This window comes from Glycine soja, chromosome 2 (assembly GCF_004193775.1).
Source record: "Glycine soja cultivar W05 chromosome 2, ASM419377v2, whole genome shotgun sequence".
NCBI classification, from domain to species: Eukaryota; Viridiplantae; Streptophyta; class Magnoliopsida; order Fabales; family Fabaceae; genus Glycine; species Glycine soja.
Window position 1 is genome coordinate 31,187,567 of NC_041003.1, and position 15,206 is coordinate 31,202,772.

Below are 15,206 nucleotides of genomic sequence, written 5' to 3' on the forward strand. Positions count from 1 at the left end.
ACAAAAATAGACAGAGGCATCACACTAACAGAAGCTCCTAAATCTAGCATGGTATTGTCAAACTTATTGTTCCCTATAATACAAGGTATGCTGAATATACCTGGATCTTTACATTTTTCAAGGATTTGGGGAACAGATTTACCAATCAATGCGGAGACATTTCTGCCCATACTAATTCTTTCACTTCCTTTAAGCTTCCGCTTATTAGTGCACAACTCCTTCAAGAATTTAGCATATCTTGGAATTTGCTTTATTGCATCCAGCAGAGGTATGTTTACTTCTACTTTTCTAAATGTTTCCAAGATCTCCTTCTCTGTCTCTTCCATTTTTTTTGTTGGAAATTGCTCTTGAAGGGAATGGAAGAGGGATATGCTGCTTCTCTTTAGAGTCACCTGCATAGAAATTGTTAGGTAACTTACTCTTTACATTTTCATTTTTGGCATCATCTTTTTCTGGAGTAGAGTGAGGTTGGGCAGGTTCATTTGTTGGTTGAGGTTCTAGACACTGTTTTCCCAATCTCAACGTAATGGCACTCACATTTTTGGGATTCTGGACAAATTGAGAAGGTAATCTATCAAAATTTTGGGACTGTTGTTGATTTAACTGTGTAGCCAATTGTCCCATCTTATTAATTAAGCTCTGAATGGAGGCTCTGGTCTCTTGTTGAAACTGCATGTTTTGCATAGTCATTTGCCTCACAAGTTCTTCAAGGGAAGGTTGAAGAGGAGCCTCAACTGTTTGTTGTTTCTGGGGCTGTTGTTGCTGTTGCTGTTGGATTGGTGGAGGAACGTATGGTCTGCTTGGGCCAGCAGCATTCTGAAAATAAGGTTGTTGTTGTTGCTGCTGTTGTGAAGGATTCAACCATCTAAGGTTGGGATGATTCCTCCACCCAAGATTGTACCTGTTGCTGGAGAGGTCATAATTGTTTTGTTGTGGCTAATTTTGCTACTAAGGTTGAGGAGGTATGTTGTAGATATTTGCAGCATAAGCTTCAGGCTATTCAATTGCTTCAGATTGTTGCACAAAAGGGCAAAGGTCTGTGTGGTGGTCGGCAGAGGAGCATAAACCACAGAGTCTGGCAACAGGTGTAGATTTTTTATTCATGGCCAGTTGGGTTACCAGGTTAACCAAGGCATCTAGTTTACCTTCAAGCTTTTTAGTCTCACTTGATGAAGATGAATTCGTGGCTACTTCATGCACTCCTCTGATGACAATAGCATCATATCTGGCACTAAATTGCTGGGAGTTGGAAGCCATCTTCTCGATTAAATTTCTAGCTTCAGCAGGGGTCATGTCTCCAAGGGCTCCACCACTGGCAGCATCTATCATACTTCTCTCCATGTTACTGAGTCCTTCATAAAAATATTGAAGGAGAAGCTGCTCAAAAATCTGGTGGTGAGGGCAACTGGCACATAGTTTCTTGAATCTCTCCCAGTATTCATATAAGCTCTCTCCACTGAGTTGTCTAATGCCTGAAATATCCTTTCTGATGGTCGTGGTCCTAGAAGCAGGGAAAAAAATTTCAAAGAACACTCTCTTGAGGTCATTCCAACTCGTGATGGATCGTGGAGCAAGGTAATAAAGCCAGTCCTTTGCCACTCCCTCTAAAGAATGAGGAAAGGCCTTCAGAAATATGTGATCCTCCTGGACATCTGGGGGTTTCATGTTGGAGCAGACAATATGGAATTCTTTCAGATGTTTGTGTGGGTCTTCACCTGCAAGGCCATGAAACTTTGGAAGCAAATGGATTAGTCCAGTTTTAAGAACATATGGGACATCCTCATCAGGGTATTGGATGCACAAGCTTTCATAGGTGAAATCAGGTGCAACCATTTCCCTTAGAGTCCTCTCACGGGGTGGAGGTTGTGCCATGTTCTCAGAATGTTCAAAATCAGAATGTTCAAAACAATAATGCTCAAAATCACCAATAACAGAATGCTCAGGATGCTCAAAAGGTACTAAATGATGTCTAACTAATCTAAGAAATGTCCTATCTATCTCAAGATCAAAGGGTTGTAAGTCAAATGGATTGCTTCTAGTCATACACTATATTCAGCATGCACAACTAGTTGCCTTCTTATGCAAGTAACAGTGTAGGTTTGAACTACAGCTACCCTCAAATGATATCGAAATGACTTGAAATTTTGTGATCAACCTTATAAAATGATGGGAAGATAGCAAAAAAAATTTTAAACAGAAATTTAAAGTCTAACTATAGAAGCTAAAAATGACAAGTTAAGAAAAATAAGATAATAATACTTGGAAAATAAAAAAACTTTTGACAGAATCGCAATTTTTGGAAGGAGACCTCAGTCAGCCTATAGCAGGCTTCCACAGCATGTGAAATTTTTTTCTACCCCAAATACATATATAATAATTGTGATTCTGATAACCGGAGCAAAAGTTATGGCCGTTTGAAGTTTTGACAAAAATCAAATTTGTTACTTTTTTGGAACTTTCAAATCTGACCAAACTAAGGGCTCCAGCTATTTTTCCCACAAAATATGGATCAAAAGAAGTGACCACAAAAAAATTCAACCAAAAATAACAACTATAGCTACCAAAACAAAAAATCCCAATTAATTCAACAAGGGTGGTCTCTAAAATTCGTCGCTAAGGGATTTCCACTACTACCCTATTTTCCAACAAGTGTTCTATTCAGCAAAAGTGGTCGCTAAATCCGTCGCAAAACACTATTCACAGCAAAACACCAAAACAGAAACAGGGGAAGCGCTGAACAGAAGAAAAAAAAACTAAAACAGAACACACAATAAACAAAATAACAAGGTACTAAACAAAACTAACACAATACTAACACAGCACGAAAGAATTAAACACTAACACGACACTGGCTATTATCAACCTTTGGACACTGCTCCCCAGCAACGGCGCCAAATTTGATCAAGGTCGTACCCGAATCAAATAAACATTAAAAATGCAGTATCTAGGAAGTGATCCTAGGTCGTCTCCCAACGAGCAATGGTCAACCAAACGTTCATAAAAGATAGTAGGAAATAGTAACAAATTGGAGGGGGGGGGGGTATTTGCTTTTGTAAATTAAACAGCGAGTAAAATTGAATTAGAAAATATCAGAATTAAAATACGTTGCTTCCCCTTGATTCACAAGCAAGTCTCTTATCCTAGGTTACGAGAGTTTATCCTTATTCAGTTCAACCACTTAATCCAACCCTAAATTAAATTACTAAGCGAAATTCAACATAAGGCATTCATTATGTGATTAAGCATCACATACACCAATTACTCATAAACGATCATTAAGGATGAACGTAAATTAAGCGCAGAGACAATTAATCAAGCACTAAGCATGCATGAATTAATAGCAACAAATTCAGAGTAATTAGTGAAGATGAAAAAAAACTAAACAAAATTTAACAATAATAATAGAACCTCAAAGAGAACTGTGCTTGATCCTCAAGAGAAAACTACGCTGGGGACTTAGCCTTCCATTAATCAATTGAGAATGAAATTTTATTGAAGAACGAAATTTTATTGCTAAAACTAAAAGTCAGAACTGGAATTGCAAAAACGAAAAAGAGGAGAAAGAGAAGAGAAGGCTAAACTAGAACCTTGGTGTTGTTATATAGTTTTTCAACCCCAAAGCTTACAAATCTGTTTTAAATTCAAGCCCATAAATAAAATAAAATCAAATCTAGATAAGATAAGATAAGATAAGATAAGATAAGATCTAGATGAAATAGTATCTAGATGAGATCAAATCTAAATAATATCTAGATAAGATAAGATAAGATCTAATTTTGTAGAATAAAATAGTTTGACGTCTTCAAGTCCAAGCCCAATTCTTGATTCAAGCCCAATGCTTCATTAATTCCCGAAATTAGATTTAAAACATCAAATTAGCTGAATGGGCCCAAATAATAAAACTGCCTAATTAATTTGACAATTAAGACTAATCAGTACTTAAAATGGTGCAAAAAAGGGTTAAGAAATAGGAGAAAATAATGGCACATCAATGACAAAGATATTGAACATATAGGTTTTAGAGAAAATAATGTTTTCATGATTGATTTAAAACAAAAATCTTAAAATAATAGATGCTTTTTAAGTAAAGATTGTGATCCATGGTTATGGCATAAGAGAATTGCTCATATTAACATGGATCATCTAAATAGATTAATTTCAAAAGATCTAGTTATTGGTTTGCCTAAATTAAAATTTGAAAAAGATAAGTTATGTGATGCATGCCAAAAAGGTAAACAAACGAAAGTGTCTTTTAAATCTAAAAATATTGTTTCCACCACTCAACCATTGCAATTATTACACATGGATTTGTTTGGACCATCAAGGGTCATGAGTTTTGGTGGAAGTTACTATGCATTAGTAATTGTTGATGACTATTCTAGGTATACTTGGACTTTATTTCTTACTCATAAAAATGATGCATTTCATGCATTTAGAAGACTTGCCAAAGTCATTCAAAACAAAAAGAATCTCAAAATTATCTCCATCAGAAGTGATCATGGAGGCGAATTTGAAAACAATAAGTTTGAAATGTTTTGTGATGAATATGGCATAGAACACAACTTTTCTGCACCTAGGACACCCCAACAAAATGGAGTAGTAGAAAGGAAAAATAAAGCCCTAGAAGAAATTGCTAGAACTCTTTTAAATAACACACCTCTTCCAAATCAAACAAACAAATGATGGAATCTTTGTCAACCAAGCAAAGTATTGCAAAGAACTCATCAAGAGATTTGGAATAGAAAACTCAAAACACTTGGCTACCCCTAAGAACACCAGTTGTTATCTTGACAAAGATGAATCCGGTCAACCTATTGATCCAAAGCAATACAGAGGTATGATTGGATCTCTACTTTACTTATCTGCAAGTAGGCCAGACATTATGTTTAGTGTATGCATGTGTGCAAGATTTCAATTAAATCCAAAATTTTCACATTTAATGGCAGTAAAAAGAATCATAAGATATCTATTAGGAACAGTTAATTTAGGATTATGGTACCCTAAGAATTCTTTATGCAATCTAGTAGGATACTCAAATTCGAATTTTGCTGGATCAAAAATAGATAGGAAAAGTACTAGTGGTACATGTCAATTCATAGGGTCTGCACTTGTTTCTTGGAATAGTAAGAAACAAAATAGTGTAGCATTATCCACAGCAGAAGCAGAATATATTTTTGCTGGTAGTTGTTGTGCACAGATTTTGTGGATGAAGCAACAATTACCTAATTATGGAATAGTATTAGATCATATTCCTATAAAATGTGATAACACAAGTGCCTAAACATATCTAAAAATCCAGTTCTTCATTCTAGAACCAAGCATATAGAAATTAGGCATCTCATTTTATTAGAGATCATATTCTAAAAGGTGATGTTGTTTTAGAATTTGTAGATACTAAAAATCAACTTGTAGACATTTTTACAAAACCACTAAGTAAAGATACCTTTTACAGCATTAGAAGAGAATTAGGACTGATAGATATCAATGACTTATCCAAATAATCTATATTATCATGACATTTGAACAATTTAATATTTCTTTATTTGCATGGTATGTTTGAACAAATATTAATTATGTTATTTGACTATGCGGTTTTTATATATTTGATATATTCATGGTTCTTGCTTCATGATTTGGTTTATATTTTTCCATGAATGTTGTATGGATGCTTAGTTGTATTTATATGCTTCAAACTTGTTACGCACTTTGGCTTTTTGTTGATGCCAAAGGGGGAGAGAAATAGGGATTAAATCAAGAACTCACATAAGTAATCAATTTAATTTTAAGAAAAGCATAAATTCAAAAACAAAGGGGGAGAATGGAAATTTATGTGAGTGATCGACTAGAAAAAGTGTGTGTGTGTGTGTGTGTGTGTGTGTGTGTGTGTGTGTGTGTGTGTTTCTTGATTTCAGAAGTTGTCATCATCAAAAAGAGGGAGATTGTAGAAGCAAGCTTCATGATGAATCAAGATTGATTCAAAGAAGTTTTGATGATGACAAAGGTGATGACATAAAGCGCAAAGATCAAGAACAATTCATGATAACAAAGATGATGATCTCAAGAATCAAAGAATGAGTTCAAGATTGAATCAAGAACACTTCAAGGTTCAAAAGGAAATTTGATTTCAAGAATTAAGAATCAAGTTTCAAGATTCAAGTTCCAAGAATCAAAATCAAGATTCAAGAATCAAGAGAAGGTTCAATTAAGATAAGTATTAAAAAGTTTTTTCAAAACCTGAGTAGCACATGAGTTTTTCTCAAAACCTTTTACCAAAGAGTTTTTACTCTCTGGTAATCGATTACCAGATTATTGCAATCGATTACCAGTAGCAAAATGGTTTTCAAAAAGCTTTTAACTGAATTTACAACGTTCCAATTGATTTCAAAATGTTGTAATCGATTACAATGTTTTGGTAATCGATTACCAGTGTTTTTGAACGTTGAAATTCAAATTCAAATGTGAAGAGTCACATCCTTTCACAAAAAAGCTTTGTGTAATCGATTACACTGATTTGGTAATCGACTACCAGTGATAGTTTCTGAACAAATCAAAAGATGTAACTCTTAAAATAGTTTTTGACTTTTTCAAATTTGTTTTAAGTTTTTCTAAAGGTCATAACTCTTCTAATGGTTCTCTTGACCAGACATGAAGAGTCTATAAAAACAAGGCTTTGTTTTTCATTTCAAGACCTATCTTTTCCAATTCATTCTTTACACAAGCAAATTTTTTCCACATTGATTTCTGAGTCCTTTTGAACTTCTTCTTCTTCTTTGTCAAAAGCTTTCTAAAGTTTTCTGGTTTTCTAAACCTTGAAAACTTGTGCTATTCATTCTTTTCATCCCTTCTCCCTTTGCCAAAAAGAATTCGCCAAGGACTAACCACCTGAATTCTTTTGTGTCTCCCTTCTCCCTTGTCAAAGAATTCAAAACGACACAGTCTGGGAATTCTTTTGATTCTTCCCTTTCCCTAAAACAAAAGATTTCAAAGGACTAACCGCTTGAGAATTCTTTTGTTTCCCCCTTCACAAAGTTTCAAAGGTTTAACCGCCTGAGAACTTTGTCTTAACACATTGGAGGGTACATCCTTTGTGGTACAAGTAGAGGGTACATCTACTTGGGTTATTGACTGAGAACAAGAGAGGGTACATCTCTTGTGGATCAGTTCTAGTGGAGGGTACATCCACTAGGTTGTTCAAAAAGAACAAGGGAGGGTACATCCCTTGTGGATCTTTGCTTGTAAAAGGATTTTTACGAGGTTGAAAAGAAATCTCAAGGACCACAGGTCGCTTGGGGACTGGATGTAGGCACGGGTTGTTGCCGAACCAGTATAAAAACTCTTGTGTATTTGTCTCCTTCTTCCCTACTCTTTTAATTTCCGTTGTGCACTTTAATTTCCGCTTTTACTTTTGGTTAAGTTTCTTTTTTGTTCTTCATTTACTTAACAACATAGTAAAAGCCTTAGAAGAGTAAATTTTTAATTAGTAAAGGTTTAGGAATAATTAATTCAACCCCCCCTTCATAATTATTCTGAGGCCACTTGATCCAACATGTAAAAGACTGAAGACATTGAAGTCTTTGTAAATATAAAAGACAGAAGACATTGAAGTCCTTGAAATGTAAAAGACTGAAGGCATTGAAGTCTTTGAAAAGCATAAATGACTAAAGACATTGTAGTCTTTGAAAGCATAAATGACTGAAGACATTGTAGTCTTCGAAAGCGTAAATGACTGAAGACATTGTAGTCTTTGAAATCTTAAATGACTGAAGACATTATAGTCTTTAAAAGCATAAATGACTGAAGACATTGTAGTCTTTGAAAGTGTAAAAGACTCAAGATATTGTAGTCTTTGAAATCATAAAGCAAAAGACATTGTAGTCTTTGAAAGCATAAAGCAAAAGACATTGTAGTCTTTGAAAGCATAAATGACTGAAGCCATTGTAGTCTTGGAAAACATGAAAGCAAAAGACATTGTAGTATTTGCAATCATAAAGCAGAAGACATTGTAGCCTTGGAAAGTGTGAAAGCAAAAGACTCTATAGTCTTTTGAACCATAAAGCAAAGGATGTTGAGTGCTATGAAAAAAAATAAAGGGCGTTGAGTCCTATGAATCATGCAATTGGATTTTGGCAATTGGTATATAATGAGAAATCTATGGACCCTAATGTGAAACATGGGTTTTGGAATGCATGGACATGCAAACTTTGCCCTAAAATGAAGTAAATGCAGGTTTTGTACGCAACAATGTAATGCAATGAAAAAATTGTGCAATGTTCACGACATTCTTTCCTCTTTTGGTGATCTTAATTTTGTTTTTCTTTTTTTCTTCCCCTCTTTTTTTGTGTGAAAAAAACGCAGATTGACTGTCTCTTTCTAAAGGACGTGATAACTCATGCAACCTTATCCTATCTTTTGCAAATCTCTTCAGGGACTCCCTCAGAGTGTATGTTTTGATTTAATCACTTGACAATTTTGGATGACGGCAGTGGAGCCATTTGACATTTAATCAATCAATTGAAATATTGATCCTAGGGTTCGTCCCTTTCTTTTTGTTTAAAACCTTCTATTATTCTGCACAACAAGGAAACATAAGGCTTTGGGATCGATCGTGCGTCCCATTGAAGGATGGCAATGGATTGTCACACTTTGGTATGTGACCAAGTGAAACTTTCCTGATTTAAAGTCATAGAGTGATGCCAAGGGTCTGTCGATCTCACTAAAACTTGATAACATGGGCTAATCCTGAAAGAATTTGTACAACAAAGGCCACACTTGGATTCAAAAGGAATCCTAAGAAGTCTGCATGAGCGACTAACATCAGATGTACCCTACTATCACAATTATCTTTGGGCATTTTCACGAGCTCCTGGTCGAATGAGTTTTCTTCTCAAACGTGCAAGTATGAAACCTCGAGGATTCTCTAATATATATATATATATATATATATATATATATATATATTCAACAATCACAATTCCTGAATCCAAACTTAAAAACAAAATTAGTCATCCCTTGATCCATATGGTCTTTACTGGGCTTGTAATGTGGTCAAGGGTAAGAGGGCTATGAAAGAAAGGGTCATAGAGGCTCAAAGAGTGTTTAAGGGTTATATTGAGTAAGAACCTCGAGAGCGTTGCTCGTACTTTTATTCATTTCAACTCTTGGATTGGGCTCTACTCCTTTTGTCTTATACATTAATCTTTATTGCATTTTTGTGCCTTCCCTGTAAAATCTATAGATCTTTTGTCTCTTTTTTTTTTTTTGCTTCACTTGCCTTTGGTGGATTTGCTTTCTACTCTCTTTTTTTTAACGTCATTGTTGCCCAACCTAGAACTTAGTAAACCTCATGCATGTGTTGTTTGCATTGTTCTTCCCACCGGTTTAGTGGTGGTTCCTACTCAGGGTTTTTATTTTGTTTTTTAGTGTTGTTTTTAGAAAACAAATATGCTTTGGCTCGGAGGGGGTAGTAAGGGATAAATCAATGTTTGCGATGATGAAACACGGCCATGTGTCATTTCAAATCTTGACTAGATACTTTTGTAGTTTGGATTTTAGGACCAAACCTCTGATAAACACTTCCTTATTCTTTCTTCTTTTTATTTTTTTATCACCCTAATTTTTGCCTAGGCCGCCCTTTCGGGTTTTCAACCTACGGGGTCAGAACTTCTGATCTACCCCTAGGTTCGCTGGAGGCTTATGCATGGTGCCTTTCATTGCCCCAATGTAGGGCTCTGAGGTATTTATTGTTGTCTTTTGTGATGACCTTGTAGCAAGGAAAAAATGAAAGAAACTGTGCATGTTCTCAAAAATGAATTTCCAAGGACGAGAAATAAAGGATTTTCAATTGACAGATTAAGTTGGATGACTCTTGTTCTTGATAACTAACTTTTCTCTCAAAAAGAAAACTTTTAAGAACGATAAAATGAGGTCACATGAATGTTTGTACTTCTTAATATCCATTTGAAACACAGTCAATCAAATGTTTTTTCATTTTTTTTAACTTTACTCGTCGTTTATGGAACCCCCACCAACGTGTAGAACGAGCAATTTCTGATTGAACAGACTTGGAGATCAACTCAGGAGCGCAAGTCACTTGAGAAAACAAGCCAACGACGTATATTAACATTCCAGTGAATGTTAAATAAATATGCAAAGATGTAATTGTGAGAGAATGAGAGACAAGGACATCAAATTTATTCATATTTTTAGCAATTGTGATTTTTGTTTACAATAATGGCATAAACTTGAAAATCCTAATGAGTCATTATAGACATCTAACAACAACCTTCAAATTGCCCCAAGTATCATGCATAGTGTCGCTCGACAACGTCAGAATTCACAAGCAATTGTCCTCCTCGAATCTTAGCCAGCCTGCATCAATTAGACTTTGCACCTTATGTTTAAGGGCCATACAATGCTCAATGGAATGCCCCAGAACTCCTCCATGATAAGCACATGTTGCATTCGAGTTGTATCCTCGAGAAAATGGAGGTTGAGGAATCTTCGCTGGGATTATGGCTACCATTGCATTATTCAGTAGATATGGGAGTAAGTTAGCATACGACATCGAAATTAGGGTGAATTCTATAGGCTTCTTTTCTAGAAAATTCCTTCCCTGGTTGGTGTTTTGGTTCGTATTAAGGGTGGTGTTTGGCCTCGGATGTGCAGCAGGCGAGTTTTGTGGCTGATTTAGGGGTGGCCTTTGTGGATGATTGGGTGTTCTTGGTTGGTGGGGTGGTGGGTAACGAGAAGGACTGATATTGGCTGAGTATTGATATTGTTGAGCTAGTGGAAAATTTAGCCATGCAAAAATGGCAGTCACAACATGGGTTTCTCCCTCCTTATTCTCTCCATTTTCCCTAGGCTTCTTATTCACTGAAGCAACATAATCAATTTTGCCTCTTCTCAGACCCACTTCAATCCTCTCTCCAGCAAACACTAAATCTGCAAAACCCGAAGGCATGTATCCCACCATTTTCTCATAGTAGAACACAGGTAATGTGTCTTCTATCATTGTTATCATTTTCCTTTCCATCATTGGGGGTGCTACTTGAGCTGCCAGATCCCTCCACCTTTGGGCGTATTCTTTGTAAGATTCATGCTCCCTCTTACACATGTTTTGTAGTTGCATTCTATTCGAAGCCATATCAGAATTGTACTGATACTGCCTAATGAAGGCAACCATTAGGTCCTTCCAGAAACAGACCCGGGAATGTTCTAGATTAGTATACCAAGTGATAGCCACCCCATCCAGACTCTCTTGAAAAAAATGCATCAAGAGCTTTTCATCCTTTACGTATGCCTCCATTTTCCTGCAGTACGTCTTCAGGTGATTCTTGGGGCAAGTAGTCCCCTTGTACTTGTCAAAATCCGACACCTTGAACTTCGGAGGTATGACGACGTCGGGCACTAGGCATAGCTCTACCATGTCAACATAAGCATAATCTCTGCCTCCTTCAATGGCCCTCAGCCTTTCTTCTATATGATCAAATTTTTCCCTTTCCACCATGGCAGGAGGCACTCCTCCCACCACAAAATGTAAGGGTTGTGGTTGTGGGCGATACTGAAGACCCCCCAAAGTGTTTGGCAGAGGTATATCACAAAATGTCTACCCCTCAATGGCTTATCCAAGGTGAGGCTCGAAGTCGGCTAGAGTGTGGTCTCAGGGTACTTCATGTGTCTCTCCCATGGGTTGAGGGACCTGTGCATGACCAAATTGGGGTTGCTGGCTCTTAATGGGTATGGGAGCGAAGTTATCGACATTCTCATCGAGAACGTGTGCAACATTGGGTGGTGTATAGTTAGGAGGCAAGCCATATGGTGGGAAGGAATGCTTGCTCTGGACCTACACAAAATGGCGGCCACCCGTACTTCCCAATGCTCCGCCTCCTTGACCTACCATATCTAAGATTGGATGATTTACTTGATTGAGGCCAGATGGGTGAGTCGGGTCCACCTCAGTGGCGGTACTTGCAACAATGACTGTAGTCGTGTTGACCTCCATCATTTTTTCTCATACTCATCATGGCTTCCATCATTGTGGTCATTTGCTCTTTCACGGCCTCCATGTTGGCCTTCATTTGCTCTTGCACCTCCTCTATTTCACTCATCACTCTAGCTTTGGCATGTGTTCGGTAAAGGAACCATAAAGCACGTTCTTTCCTTTTGATTACAATGATTACATTTTTTATTTCGAGGAAAGAATGCAAAGAGCAATGCAATCAATGTGAAAAGAAAAAAAAAAGCATGGATGTATATGAATGATACATTGTTGAAGTATTGAAAATTTTACACAGGACATTTAGTAGAACATAGGGTCGAATCAATTCAGATTTTCATTAAGACAACATTGTTGATTACATCTTGTCAGAGTCAAAGTGCAACTGGAAATAAAACATGGACATTAACAATCCCTACTTTTGTAAATTATATAGCTCAATCATGCGTTAGCAATAGCCAAAGAAGCTATGTAAACTCGATCCATCTTCTGCCCCAACGCATGTGCTTGGTTTGACTCTATGTTCGCAAGAATAGAAATTTTGATTGCCAATACTTCGACAACCTATCATAGAGATGAATGATTAAGGCATACTTATGTTATGCATGACAAATGTAATTATGAGATCGACATGAGACGCCCGAAGAACCATCCTTTCCTAGTTAACAATGCGTTAGGTACCATGTTCACGTGATTTTCAATAATTTTTCAAGAGAAATGGGTGTATAATCCCATCATCGTCTATTTATAGATATCATCATGATACCCAACACATGTAACTAAGAATGTGGTGTAAACTTTCATGCTTCATTATGACTTTCTTTTTGTTCTTTTTTTGTTTTTTTTAGGAAAATGCAAGGCATGAGCAACTACGTGTCAGGATCATGCATGAGTGAACATAACATGCGGACGATGAAAATAGAATGTATGCAATTGGCAAAACAAAAGCATGCCAAATGAAGATGTAAGATAATGCAATGACTTATGCAAATGCAATGCATGAATATGATAAATGATAAATACAGGAATGATATGTCCATTATGACGTTATGAAGATATGCATGACTTTATCAAGGAAACAAAACATGGTGAGTTTGTTTTGTGCCCCTAATTCAGGATCCTAATGGAAAGGATCCAAAAGTCCACTTCTAGTGACAACTCCCAAGGGTACTTTCATGTAACCTTACCGGTCTCTAGATATATCATCCTCTTACATAATACATTGTGGCGATAGAGACTATCAACAAAAATGCATCACCAAAAGAGGAAAACTCTAAATGAGGCTTCACTGTTATCAAGCGAGTCGGAGACCCAGCATGACTACAGATCAACCTCCACTCCCTATGGCTCACACAAACCCGGGTATAAGGCCCATCATCTAAAGGGGTGTGAAAAAGTGTAGGTGTCATGTGTGGATAGAGCAACCTAAGTATAACACATGTCATCTATCCTAGGGTTCAATGGCACATTTTATTTTGTGAAAATAAAATAAAAGAAAAAGTCATGATAAAATTAAACACTCGATGAAAATAATTTAGAGCATCTTCCAAAAAGGAAAACGCATGGAAGTTGCCACCAACGTTTATTTGAGGGAAAACGTTAGAAGAAACCCAAAAGAGGTCTGCAAATTTTGAAAATAAGGGTTCGGGAGTTGTTTGCGCATAGGAAAGGTATTAGCACCCCACACACCCATCACATGGGACGACAACCTTTAATCGAGTGTGCAAAAACTTGACTTCAATATTATTTATTTTCCCTTCTTATATTATTTTATTTTTTTGGGGTCGACAAGGGGGCTACCCTTGCTCCTATGTATCCTCATGTGCAATGAGGAATTCAGACGTACGTAGTTCTTTAAGTCTGAAAGCTTGTGTGTTAAATTGATTTTATGTTTTTTGAAAGATTGATTTTAATTGCGAACAAAGAGTCATTTAAGGCGTTGGACCTTGAAACGATGTTTTAAATTTGAAAAGCGGAGAGAATCATTAAGGCATTGGACCTTGAAATGATCTCAAGTGATATTTGATGAAATGAAGTTTAGTTATGAGTTGTTTTTATCTTGGTTTTGTTTATTAACTTTCAATCTCTTTTTAAAGAAAATTCTACGGCACTAGTGATCAGTTAGGATTAAACTTTACAAATAAAAATGAGATCACCGATGATAAATGGAGAAGATGAGTATGCACATAATAGCAAAGGGGACTCCTAAGGTTACATAGATCACATTCAACTCTTGAAAAAAACTAACCGACTGTTGCACGGGGGACACAAAACAAGAGAACGATGTAGGGAATGAGCATGGTTGCGATTCGGTAACGCCTCGACTTTGCTTTTCTTCCTTCTTCCTCTTCTTTCTCTCTTTCTCTTTCTTTTTCCCAACTTCTGAACCCCCTAGACCCCTCCACCAACATGGATATTTATAGGAAAAAACCATTTTGGGGTAGGGGAAGCTTGCCCAGGTGAGCTGATGCTTAGCCCTGAAGGAATGAGCTCGCCTAGGCAAGCTGGTTGCTTAGGCATGAAGCTATTTCATGGCCCAGGCGAGCCACATGCTAGCCTAAGCGAGCTAGGGTCTAGAAAAATCCAAAGAAAGACCATTTTGCCCCCTTCCATTGTATCTTTTTGTTTTCTTGATCAAAACACTGAGTGATTCCTTGCTTCGCACTGTAACTGGCGCCACATATAGTAATTCAACTAGCAAGAATCAAAATATCATAATGAACGATATTCCTCGGACGAAATTAGGGTCTGACAACAGACTTTAGTTTTTCTATGTGAGAATTAGACTTTTTCTAATCTCCTCTAACTTTATCACAGAACTCAAACAACTCCTTCATCTGGATAAAACTGACTGCATGACGTCGCGACTCATCCATGCTAGCCTACCTCTTCTTGCACATTCTATCTACAAATGCTCTTAGCTTCAATGCTGCTATCATGGCATGAAGGGTTGCACTAGGTTCAAGATCTTAGATTTTGAACACGATTTTTGAAAATTTGGTCATGAAATCGCATAATGACTCGCTATTAGCTTGTCGTAGGTTAATCGACACTACCAATGTCGTATTGTGAGGCCGGCATGTGGCATACTAAGCACCAAAACACTCAACAAGTGTGCCAAATAAATCAATTGTTTGAGATGGAAATTGATGCCACCATGTCAGTGTGGTCCCTTCAAGGGACTTGGAAAGACCTACATAAAATGATATCA

The 15,206-nt window shown here is 36.8% G+C and overlaps 1 non-coding gene across 1 annotated transcript; it reads left to right on the forward strand.

The window, feature by feature from the left end:
• The first annotated feature begins 1,387 nt into the window (after positions 1 to 1,387).
• On the forward strand, positions 1,388 to 1,494 carry LOC114404537. The gene has a single exon (XR_003665027.1). It is a non-coding gene; the product is annotated as a small nucleolar RNA R71 (small nucleolar RNA).
• Positions 1,495 to 15,206: the final 13,712 nt, after the last annotated feature.